The sequence below is a fragment of the Cyprinus carpio genome, unplaced genomic scaffold (assembly GCF_018340385.1).
Source record: "Cyprinus carpio isolate SPL01 unplaced genomic scaffold, ASM1834038v1 S000006482, whole genome shotgun sequence".
NCBI classification, from domain to species: domain Eukaryota; kingdom Metazoa; phylum Chordata; class Actinopteri; order Cypriniformes; family Cyprinidae; genus Cyprinus; species Cyprinus carpio.
The window spans coordinates 314342-326964 of record NW_024879157.1 but is presented as its reverse complement, the minus strand read 5'-3'; positions in this window follow the sequence as shown (position 1 = coordinate 326964).

Sequence of the window (12623 nt, the reverse complement as noted above, 5' to 3'; positions counted from 1 at the left end):
TAGGGCTGCAACTAACGATTATTTTGATAATCGATTAATCGGTCGATTATTTTTACGATTAATCGATGAATCGGTTTTATGTACTTATTATTTTTAGTTTTGCCCATTTTCCCCAGCCAAGTAAATTATTAACAAAGGGTCTTTATCATTCAAAATAGACTTTTTAGAGATTTTAACCATTTTGCATTGTCATATCCTCATCAAAAAACATACCTGGAGTTGTGTTTTTATTATGTGTTAGTTATCCTTTGTCGAACTCTTCTGCAATCAAAACCCACTGACCCATACATTACTCTAGCAAATTTCACAAGGAGGTTTTCAATAATGTTTTCACCATGGCAATCCTTAGGGGGCTCCTAAAGTAGTTTAACATCCCGAACAAAGCTTATTAAGGAATCTTTCAGAACATATCACGAAGAATAAGAATAAAACCAGAATTAAAATTGCAGTAAATTGCATTTTATTATTTTTTTTTCCTCCTGTAAACACACAGCTTATACCTGGGAAACAGCTTTATAGCTTATGCAGTGAAATTGTAAACAATCCTTCCAATAAAGTGGCCAATGGCATGAAAACCTGAATGGAAAACTCACATTTTAAAGTAAAATTTAAAGTAAAATCCATCAGAAGGTTTGTCACAGAAAAAAAAATTGGACACACACACAAAAAAACCAGCTGTGTGAAAAAAAGAGCATGTGAATACTTTAGAAAAAAAGTGCATTTCAAATTACATTTAAACATTAACCTCTCTCATTCAGTCATGCTGCAAGACTGAATTATGAACTGGTAACGACAAAGCTTTAAATGTTAATTGTTTAAAAAGCAATGTTATCAGCTTTTACGACTAAACATTTGCAAACCAACAATTGTACGGCAGAAATCTACACAAATAAGTCTTTGCACACTGTGATTTTTCATCGGTTTTAAATATGGTAGTGGTCCTTATAACAGTGCAAAATTCTAAAATGTAATTTAAAGCGATAAACAATGTGAACAAAAACAGGCTTATGCCTGAACTGACAGGAATTCGACTACCTGTGGGAAAAAAAATGAGGCAGAACACTATTCACTCATTATTGAGAAAAAAAAGAAAACTTTGCATTGCAGTGCAAAAAGGTCAACATGTCCAAATGTTCAGGGCTTAACAGTTAGGCTTGCTCGCTTTTTGCTCCCACACCTTTGGATGACTTCGTCCGCCCCCGCCGATTAGTTTTATCTTCGCTTTTTTCTTTTTCTTACTCGAGCTTACTCCACTGCCGCCTGCCTCACACATCACGCTGAATGCTGCAGAGAGACGCTGTGGTGCGGAAAGCACGTGACATAAAACGAGGCCAGCTATATTTGGCTATTCGCTACTTCTCCTGCTGTACTGGCTGAGTAAAAACTCCGGTGGCTCATTACTGCCACACTTTTGGTCACCGCAGATTTAAAATATGCACGAAAAATGAGCCGCTTACGGCAAATAAAAATTATTAAGCAACGAATCGATTACTAAATTAGTTGACAACTATTTTAATAATCGATTTTAATCGATTAAATCGATTAGTTGTTTCAGCTCTACTTCACACCCGTTCCCGCCCCCTCCGGACTCACGGACCCCATGACCTCCTGTGGACCTCAGTGACTAATGGGCGACACTGACCGCAGTGCTGACTGCAGCCTGACTGAAACCCTACCCAGACCATACACCCTTCTATACAATCTTCCCTTTTATTCTCCCTCCATTCACAACCCATGCACAAGGCGAAAGTGTCTTGCGGTGATTGAAATAGTTGTTCTTGATGTCACGATCTTTTTAGTGCTCAAAGACAGCATCTCAAGGGGTGTGTGCAGTTGAAATTAGGTCAAGTTTGAAGGGTTTATGAGAATGTCTATACAAATCCTAGTTTTTTTTCCCCCATATTGATTGTTTTTCTTATGTGTGTGTGTGTGTGTGTGTGTGTGTGTGTGTGTGTAATAGCTGGAGTCTCAGCTGGAGGATGCGTGTGCCGAAGCCTCTAAGGAGCGCAAGCTCAGAGAGCACAGTGAAGTCTACTCTAAACAGCTGGAGAGTGAACTGGAGATGCTCAAGGTCATGAGGTCACTCATTCATACACTGGCCTCTCTACTGACTTCAGCCAACTTGAGAACCGTTCATGGGTGAATGGTCTTCTTACGATAACATGTCTGGGTCATATTTCAACACAAAATTAACAGTACAATTGTATAAAGTAAAATAAATGATTTATTATTGTAATAACGATTATAAATATTAAAATAGTTATGATATATATCATATTTTTGTCTAGAGAAAAATATAAAACAAAAATATAAAACACGAAAAAAAAAACTAAAAAGCAGTCACATTACATGCTACAAGTGAGTTTAGGCATAGCATCATTATAATTTACAGTATTAAAAAATGGATATTAACGCTAATGTGGACGCTAATATAGTTATCTTTAGAGTTTAAGTCGTTCTTGGCGTAAATGGGCCTCTAGATGACAACAAAAAGTAAACTAAATTTAAAAATAACGTAAATAAATATGATATTGACTGGTACTTATAAAAAAAAAATCTCTAATGTTACCCAAATAACCCCATACTGTACAGATATGATACAGATGCCTAATTTCAAGCAGAATAAGATTTTTGAATATTTATTTATTTATTTATTTTAGCCAGGAGAATCCCATTGAGACTTGTACAGTGTCTTCTTCCAGGGAGACCTGGGTCAAGATGGCAGCACATAGAGATGCATACAAAGATAACCACAAGAAAAGAGGGTAAAAAAACGGAAGAAGAAAAAAAAATACCACTTTACTCAAACTCCGCAATTAATAAAAAATAAGATCAGGAAAAAAAATAAAAAAAACACTTACAAGATTCTTTTAACGCAGTTTGCAAAAGGACATTTAAAAGTACTCAGGGATGGCAGTGTCTCTAGTTTAACTACAGTTTGCAGATCATTCCACGTAAAAAAAAGAAAAAGGAAAAAACCAAAATCACATTTTTCCAAATTCAGACTCAATGTAACGATTGAGATCTAGTACAGTAACTATTTGTATAAAAACATAAGGAGATTTAAATAAGGCGGCAGCTTAGCTAACAGTGCCTTAACAATGAACATATACAGTACATATGCAATTTCCTCCTATAATGTAAAGAAAGTGTTTTTGTTTAAGTCATGCCAATGATTTGTAAAGTATACAATGAGTACGTGAATCTGCACCACAAACAAAACGTAATGCTGTTACCCAGTTTCCTTAATAATGATGAAGGTGCATGCATATATATATATATATATATATCTATATATATATATCTATATATATATATATATATATATATATATATATATATATATATATATATATATATGGACACCATAATCAACTTACATATGAAAGGACTCTCCACTAATTTCCTTCGAGCCTCATAAGGAAAGCAGTTTTTTAAATGAAAAAAGAATCCCAATTTTGGTCTAAGCTTATTCAGGAATTATCGATGTTTTACATTAAAAGCTAATTTTAATATGGAAGTGTTTTTGGCAGGTTCTTTGAGATCCTCCATTTTCCCTCTTCAGCTTTTCTTGTACCTTCCTCAGGGGGTTTTCTTCTACTTCTCTACTGCCTTCCCTTGTTAACCTCATACGTCACCTTGCTTTCCCTCCCATCTTTCTTTTTCCTCCCTTTATGCATAGGATATCCTATGGGGTTATTTTTCTTTTATTTAAGACTCTCTTTTGGCCTCTTTGCTCACTCCTCTTTCTGTGCTCTCTATTATGTGTACTGTTTGTGTATAGTTGTAGGGTTCTATATTGATTAAAATAACTTAATTAAAAGTTAAAATTGTGTTAAAATTAAACTGTTTAATAACTGGAATACATGTAAATTCTCTCAGTCAGGGTACCTCGCACTCTAGATTGTTTCTTTTTATCAGGTCAAGCAGGGGGCAGGGTCGTGCTCAGGTCCCAGTTCAGAGACTCAGCGGAGCTCACCAAGAAGTGAAGCAGAGCTGGATAAGAAGGTGCTGTTCTATGAGGAGGAGCTGGTGGAGGTGTGACGTGATGCCAGCAACATACAGAGCTGAAGAACATGAGGAAGGAAGCTCCGTGACTCTAGAGGGTCAAACAGCGGTCACTGCAAAAAGAGCTGCTGGTGCTCAAAGACAAACTGGAAAAGGGCAAAGAGAGAGCGGTACATGGATACTTTCACCTGTCCAGGTTGTGGTTTGGACACTGAAAGATTTTATTCTCGCTAGTGAAAGACACATTATATGTTGTCCAAGTTTTTGGCTGATATTTTAAATGCCAGTGAGTTAAGCATGGCTTCCTTAAATCTAAGAAAATGTGAATTCTGTATCTATATGTATTGTACACACACTTTTCAAAAATCTCTTTTTTTGTTTTTTTTTTTTAGAATAAATACTGAATGTACATTTTTAAAAAGAAGTCTCCTTCTGCTTATCATCAAGGCAGCCGCGATTTATTTGAGCAAAAAAAAATACAAAAAATACTGTAAAACTATATTTGTAATGATATTCAAAAATATTGTTTTCAGAGTGCTGCTCTTTAACCATTGAACAAAAAAAAACCTTATATCGATCAATAATTCCAGAAACTATTTCTAAACCCACAGGCAAACTCGATACGGATGAGGCCACGAGTGTGCTCCTGAAGGGGAAGTATGAACGTGAACGCCACCTACCTTTTTTCATTTTTGTTTTATTTTTTTTTTCTGAGTGAGGAAAACCGCAAACTCACTGCAGAAACACGGACAGGGTTAGGACACCATATTTATATTGCAAGAAGCCACACTGAGTAATCAAAGTTTTTTTGATATAATATTCGGTCCTTGACACTGATCCTGAATCTCCTCCCTGCAGCTCTGCAACTTTGTGGGGACAAGCGGACGGCTCCAGAACAGGCAGCCTGGAGATAGACTCCAGATCATGGCATCGCACAGAAAGAGAGCAGAGAGAGTACACATTGGGAGTCGAGCACAGATCGCTGAGATCATCCAGTGGTAAGAAAGCCCTCCTCACATTCACTTGTATGTGGCTTCTTTGTAGCCAATCAAAATACTTTTAAAGGGATAATTCGGCAAAAATCCTGTGGAATCTCAGTGGAACCAAAAGGATTTTGAGTGAATAGAAAAATGTGTGACGGTGTATGTTTGTAGGGTGGAGCGATAGGAGAACGAGCACGTGGCTATTTCCTTCAGGCTCTGGCCTCCATAGATTGACGGAAGAGTTGGAAGTCTCTTGCGTAGCTCTGAGTCTGGGATCCAGAACGCTGGTAAACATCCACTAACTTGATTCAAAATAATAGAGGGGACCATAATAAAGCTTTCACCGCTGAACTCCCAGTTAAACAGCTGTTCTGCTGTTATGCTCCAGTTTTCGTTTATAGGGATTTATAGGGCATCTGTTAAGATAGAGTGAGACTTCTAATTTTGACAGTGGAAAGCTCTCTCTCTAACTCCTTTGAGGCATAGCACAGTAACATTAGATTTGCTTTAAATAGCCAATCTAATGGAAATGATTTAAAGGGAAGTGACATGTTAATGTTGTAGGGGTAGGAGGTCACATTTGATTTAATATCCTTATTCTAAGGAGGCTAAGAGACAGAATGTAGGAGATTGGCCTTAGTGACTTTCCCTCTTGAAAGTGCTGTTTGTTATTGCCATAGTGGATCTGCTGATGAGAACTATTGATTCCCAAGCCTCTGAAGGTTTGGTTTTGAAGCCACCGTTCAAAAGAGATGTGGTCAAAGTCGGTAATTCTCAAATTGAACTAATTGACTTAATTGCAGGGTTACTACGGGATATGGTACAAATAGAAGTCAATAGACTCTGGGTATTGGTGAAGTCTGCCAATAAAAACGTCCTGTGTTTGGGTCATAGAGTTAAAAAAAAAAAAAAAAATCACAGATTGAATTGATAAAAATGGCATGTTGTGTGGTTTTGTCGATTTTCAAGATGAATTCTGTAAACAAAATTAACAGAACATTTCTTGTTGGAATTGTGACACTTAACATTATTTCCTGCTCCATCAGATGTGTTTAAAGGAATCAAATTAATAGGGCTAGTTTAGTTTTAAAAATCACACAACTGTTCAAAAGCTCGGGCCGGTTCAGTAAGATTTATTTTGAAAAAAAAAAAAAAAAAAAAAATGTTCAGCAAGGATACATTAAATCGATCAAAATGCTAGTAAAGACATGTTTAATATTAAAAAAAAGATTTTTATTTTAAATAAATGCTGTTCTTTTGAACTGTCAATTCATGAGAAAATTTTGACAAAAATATTAAAGCCACCACAAACTGTTTTAAAACATTGATTGAAAATGGTTGCTGAAAGATCATGTGACACTGAAGACTGACGAGTTAATGATGCCGAAAATTCACAAATATGTACTGTATATGCTGATCGAACAAATGCAGCTGTGCTGAGCCTAATGAGAATTATTACAAACCATAAAAAAAAAAACGTGTCCCTAAATTTTTGGTATGTGTGCACATTTAAATTTTGTGGAATTTATACATCAAAATTAATATTTATTATAACATTTAATATAGAGATTTAAATATATATTAATATACTTTTGTGTAAACTTTTAATTACTATATCAGCAAGGCCAGGCCCTGGAGTAAGCATGCAACCCAGGAGTTCAGTGGTGGCACCTCGGGTCACCAAGCGGGTGAGGGTCTCCATCAAACCTCCAATCAGTGAAGGAAGGCGGAGCACAATGATGTGGGATATTGGCCAATCAATCTGTCATTCATCTGTCCAGGTTACTTAAAGGATGGTTTGCAAAACTATTAGGGTTAGCAGATTTTTTTTACAGCTACAATTTCAAAGGACAGATGAATGAAAATTGCTGCATCAGCTCTCCTCAGATGCTGATCATAATTCATATAACATTGGAAAACATTTTCAAATAAGCTTGCTTCCATTGTTTTCGTATGAGGTCAAGTGTGTATACCCTTAACTTTCCTTTGAGAAGTTCATTACCTCGATAAGCTTGAACAATAGAGTGAGTGCTACAGTGTTAGGTCTAATTGTGAGGGTGTTTTTAAGAGCCACACTGGAAAATACCTGCAGCTCAAATTGTAAAGCTGAGATGAATTCTGCCAGGAACCTTCACAGTCCTCTCACTTCCATCAGCTGTGGGAGTCCAGTCACTTCATGTGTTTAATGAAATGAAATGGGATGGAATCCTCTTCTTTCAATTCCCCAATGTTCAGCTGTCCTTCGCCATGCACCGTCGCTTTTGGTAACAGACCTGTCTCATCACCACATAGCTCATGGAGACAAATGTTGTCGTGTGTAGCCACACGGTGTAAATAGTGGAGCCTTGGGACAGCTGAGATCAATAGCTATTAAACTGGGGAGATCTAAGATAAGCCCTCACAAACTCACAAGCAATCATTCTATGGGAAATGCATCTTAAGGGATTTCATTCATGTGCTGAGAGAGGATTTACTCAGTTATGTGATGTAGTCTGTCGGGCCAGTACATTTTTTCCAGGCATGATTGCTTTCTCTGTGCTTTGAAGAGCGTCTTTGTTTTTATAATTATCACAAAACATTGAATAAGTACATAAGTGCACTGCTTCTTGACGCTGTGGAGACCAGGATTTTATGGTCCATATACACCTTAACAGTACCTAAAGAACATAATATGATTTCTCTTTAATATATAACTGCTTCAAATATTAAAATGGAGGGAAACTGATTGATCGCAAAAGTTGCTTTAAGACCTGCTGCATCATATTCAGTATGCACAGTCCTCCTTTTTCCTGGCTACTTTTCCAAACTACGCATCTCTTTCTTGGCAGGATCCTTTGTGGAAGGGTGCGACGCAGTCAAAAATTGGGACATGTTGCCCGTCTGGAGCTGCAGTCGGCCTTGGAAGCGAAATCCGTGCTAAGCAAACTGGTTCAGGACGAGCTGCGCAAAGGTCAAAGCTGCCAACATCCTTTCGAGAGGTAAGTTCTTTGATTCTGCTTTAATATAGCAACTTTAGATTTATTCAGATTGCTGTTCTAGAGGCGCGGCTTCTTTTTAAAATAAACTGAGTACTGAATACTTTTGGGCACAACACGCAGGTAGCCCCTGGTGCACACTGTGTCAGTCCCATGTGCAACAAAAGGACATGATATTAAATGATTTCAGCTTTTTCTTAGTAGTCTAACTTTTTGGACTCTCTCACCTACAGCAAACTGAAGGATACAGAGGCCAAGAAACAAAGGGTTTGGATGAAAAACAAGGAACAGCTTGAGAAATATTGAAGAAGGAGCTGGAGGAGAGCCGCTCCCGATCAGACAAAGGTGAAAACTGAGATAGATGTGTATGACTTTGCCCTTTTATGCGAAAAGCTCACTTTATGATAAGTACTTACTGAGTGTCCATTAACCTTGAGATTGCAAGATTATCTTTTAAGGAAACATCTTAAGAGAACCTTATCTAAAATGTTGCCAATTCTGTTAAATTAATATATTCTTCTATAATTCCATATTGCTCCTGATTAATTTTTTTTTTCCCTCAACTGTAGGCCTGAAACTGCCAGACTTCCAGGACTCCATTCTTTGAGTACTTTAATACTCTCCCCTCGCCCATGACACATGACATTCAGAGTGAGTGTGTTCTGATAGTATCTGGCCATCTGCTACGCGTTACATGCATTAACAAGCTTCTCTCCATTCATTTCATCACCCCTAAAGTGTCCTACGCCTCAGAAAACCAGAGACCTAAAAGACTGTTTATCTTAATGAAAGAGGGTGACGTCAGTAGCCAGATGGACACATTGGAGTGTTCCACACGTTTATGTGCAGAACGTGGATACTGGTTCTGATGGTTTCTCTATCAGCACAACCCCTGATTTGGTGTACAGATAATAATTTAAAGGCTTTATTTGAAATGTAAAGTTGTTTAAATAATTTTTGGGTGTAGGATATTATCATAGACATTTGGAATCTCTGTCAAAACCATGTTGGCTACCTAAGCATCCTTTACTTATCCCCCCTTCCGGCACCTTTTTTTTTTTTTACCTGTCTGGATGTTTTCAGTGTTTTTGAGTCAGATGCTATATCAAGTTCAAAAAACAACATATCAAGCAGTCAGTTACTGATGTTATGAGCTCGAGGAGTGAGCCCTGTGTTGACCTTAAGCCTGCTAGTTGATCGATGTGTGATATGAGGTTTCCGTGCCATGCCTGCTCCTGAAATCACTGCCACGCAACAGTAATTATGTAGCTTTCAGTCACAGTTTACATTGGAAACAGTAGGTGGATGACCTAAGACTTGAGCGATGGATTTACTACAGTCCCTGAGTCAGTTCAGTTCATGGCCAAATGGTCCATCATGCTTTGATTGCCTAATCAGAGACCAAGTCAACTGGACAATTTTGCAAGTCTGATGCCCATCTTTCAGTTTAATGAAACTGCTTGAAGTAAGTGATCAGGTCGACAGATGTAGCCAGGCTTTATTTTTGAAGCTCATGGGAAAAACCTTAAGTGAAAGTAAGTTCATAAAGACAAAAAGTGCTGTGGTTACCTGTCATCTTATTTTTGTCCCCCTCAAAAAAAAAAGGACTCTGTCCTCATCCCAAATCATGCCGCATCTTATCCCCTCTGGTTGCATTTTGGGATGAAGATAAAGATTTGAGGTGTGAACAAAAGGCTCCTCCCCTCTGAAATTTAACCCTCGGCAGGAGTGATCTGTCAGCAGACAAAAGTATCATCAAAATCTTACAAGTCATATTGTTAGTTCATCTTTCATGCTTTGGTTGTCTAAATAAAAACAGCACTCCATATGAGTTAACGTTTTTATTGCCTAACATCACTCATTTAGGGCCCGAGATTTTTGACCATACAACTTGCATTCAGGCCTAACCAGAACGGCCCTCAGTTTGTTGTACATACTATTTGGTCTGCTGACCGTGGCCCTCTGCATAGTGCAACCCAGACCCTAGAAAACCAACCTTCAAGTCTAATTGTATGGTGCTAAATGTTAGAGACCCTCGTGATTAGGCTCCGAGCAGTTAGTATTAACCCCACCTTCCACTGTCCCGCGTTTCACTCTTAAACAACGCTAATGTTTAATAAACGTCACCTCTCCATTAGTCAAGTCGGTCCTGCAATTGGCCTAAAGCGTTGTTTAGTTAACTCTTAGAGCCCACTAGGATAATAAACATCCATTAAATTTTAGACTGAATGACTAAGGCAACCAGCCGTTTTAAAATGAATCGAATGAAATAAAATGAATGAAGGATGATTAAACTGTGGGGGAATGTTTTTCACCCCAAAATACATGTATATTAACCTACCCAATAAAGGTGATTGATAAGGGGTGTGTTCGCCTATAAGCTAATTGAACATGAAAGTAGTTCTCTGAGGAAAAAAGTTATAATTTCAATTAAATTTGTAATCATTTTTAATTACCTGTCATTCCATTTGTGCATCTTAAATTTCAGGAACCACCCTTAATTGATACCATTGTGTGCATTCACGCTTGCATAGAGATACAGTTCAACCATAATCCACTATGTTTTGGTATTGTTATTGAATTGTGTCTTGGTAAGTATTATTTGTGGTTCATAATGGGGGGCCTTAATTGCAGATAAGTGTTAGCCAAGGGATGGTGCATTAGTAGTTTTACAAATGCATCTTAAGTTTGAAATTATAGATGGCATAGGGATCTCATGTAGTGGTCCGTTTATTTGCTTTCAGCTTGCAGAACTAAACCAACCTAATTGCTGTATATTCAGTCCTGAGAAAACTATTATATAAAAGAGATTTGTCACACACACACACACACACACACACGCACACTCAAGAACTTAGACCAGTGCCACGGTTTGCTTTCCCAATAATTTTGTATAGGTTTCATTATGTAATAATGTAAATGGTCTATCGTTACAAAAATTCAGCTTTGTCAAATGTCACTATGATTTCATTAATAGGTATAACCTTGTGCTCATGACTTTCATGAGTCAAAGCACATGGACTCTTGAACGCTTGTTAGTTTTATGATGTAATAATTTTCACAAAATGTCATGCTCAGTCCCCCATTCGTTGGACAATGTTATGCGTCACTTGAATCTGTGTCTGTTAGCTTTTAGATGGGAACTAAAGTATGTTTTAAAAGCTTTTTTTTTGGAACTCATCGCTGCCCATGTAAAGATTACCATGTACAAGATAGCCCCCATGCGGGATGATGCCAGTACACATTTTAAGCTGTTTTCCCAACTGTGGTCTTTTCCCTCAGACGAGCTCCATCGGTGATGTGGACACCACAACCCCAGAAGACGGACATCCCCTACTTCCCTCTCCCGCCATCAGTGGCTTCAGACCAGGATGGTGAGTGTCCACCTAACACTATCCTGTTACATTTCTGCTGCGTGTCAGACTTCTGCCTGATTTGACTGGCCATTGATTTAGTAATGTTCTGAATAGTAATGGATAGGACAAATCTTAAAAAAAAAAAAAAAAATGTAAATGCTACAAAAGGTTTTTTTGACAGAGAAAAATAAGCACTGAAAATATACATGTTTTAGTATTACACATTTTCTATATATATTGTTTTATTTGCTAGAAATGTATTAGAATTTTATTTCTGGAGTTGTTGTATTAATCCCCGTTTAGGAAGCAGTCAAGACCTCAAGCGACCACCCCCTGCTGCCCCGTCTCCAATCTATCAGCCCCACACTCAGCGCACCAAAAGGTAAAACCACCATATGATGTGGGTCTGACTCGTCATTAACCCCTGTTTCCTTTAGGTTCTTTAAGTCTGTCAGCATATATTTATTGCTGGCTTTTGTCCACATCAGCATGCATCCATTCCTCTGACTTTTAATATTTTGTTGTTGTCAAACAGCCTAAAGCTCATCAGCTAAGCATTAAGACTTTCTCCAGCCCAACCCAGTGCACTCACTGTACCTCCCTGATGGTGGGCCAGACCCGACAGGGTTATGCCCCTGCGAGGTGAGCTGAGTTAGAAGTAAGTGATAAATAGATAAGAGATGCCGTCTCCAAAATAAGATTTGGGGGAAATGATAATAGAGCTTTTGATCTGAACATGACATATTTTAAATGCCATGCCTGTCAATTTTTGAATGTTTGATAATTCTCCCTCCCTCGGCTGAAATCTCTTTTTAGTATGCTCTTTCATCTGTTCACGTGTCCTGTTGTAAAGACAAACGCACCCCAGATTTGCCCCCACTTCCCCCCGACCAAGCAGGCCAAGAGGCCTTGGTGGTATTGATGTGCAGAGGGGCATTGGCACAGCGTACAAAGGTTTTGTTGTCAGGGTGAGAATGATACTATAGTCAAAGTTTCTGTTTTGCCAATTGGTTTTTTTTATCTCAGGGACTGAACCCTTGCATTGATGTTTGATTGTAGCCCATACTTGAATGTTGGGTTGTGCTCCTCTTTCAGATCCCAAAGCCCAGGCAGTGAAGAAGGGCTGGCAGGAGGGCATAAAAGATGCGTTGTGTGTGACTGTAAGCTCTTGTCCCTCTATGAGGTACCAGAAGGGAAGTCCACTTCAGCCTGGGTTTGGGATGGGCCAGGTCAAGGGTCCTCAGAGACTTGAGTTGGTTTTTTCAGGATTAGTCACATTCTCCAATCCATATATACTTAGA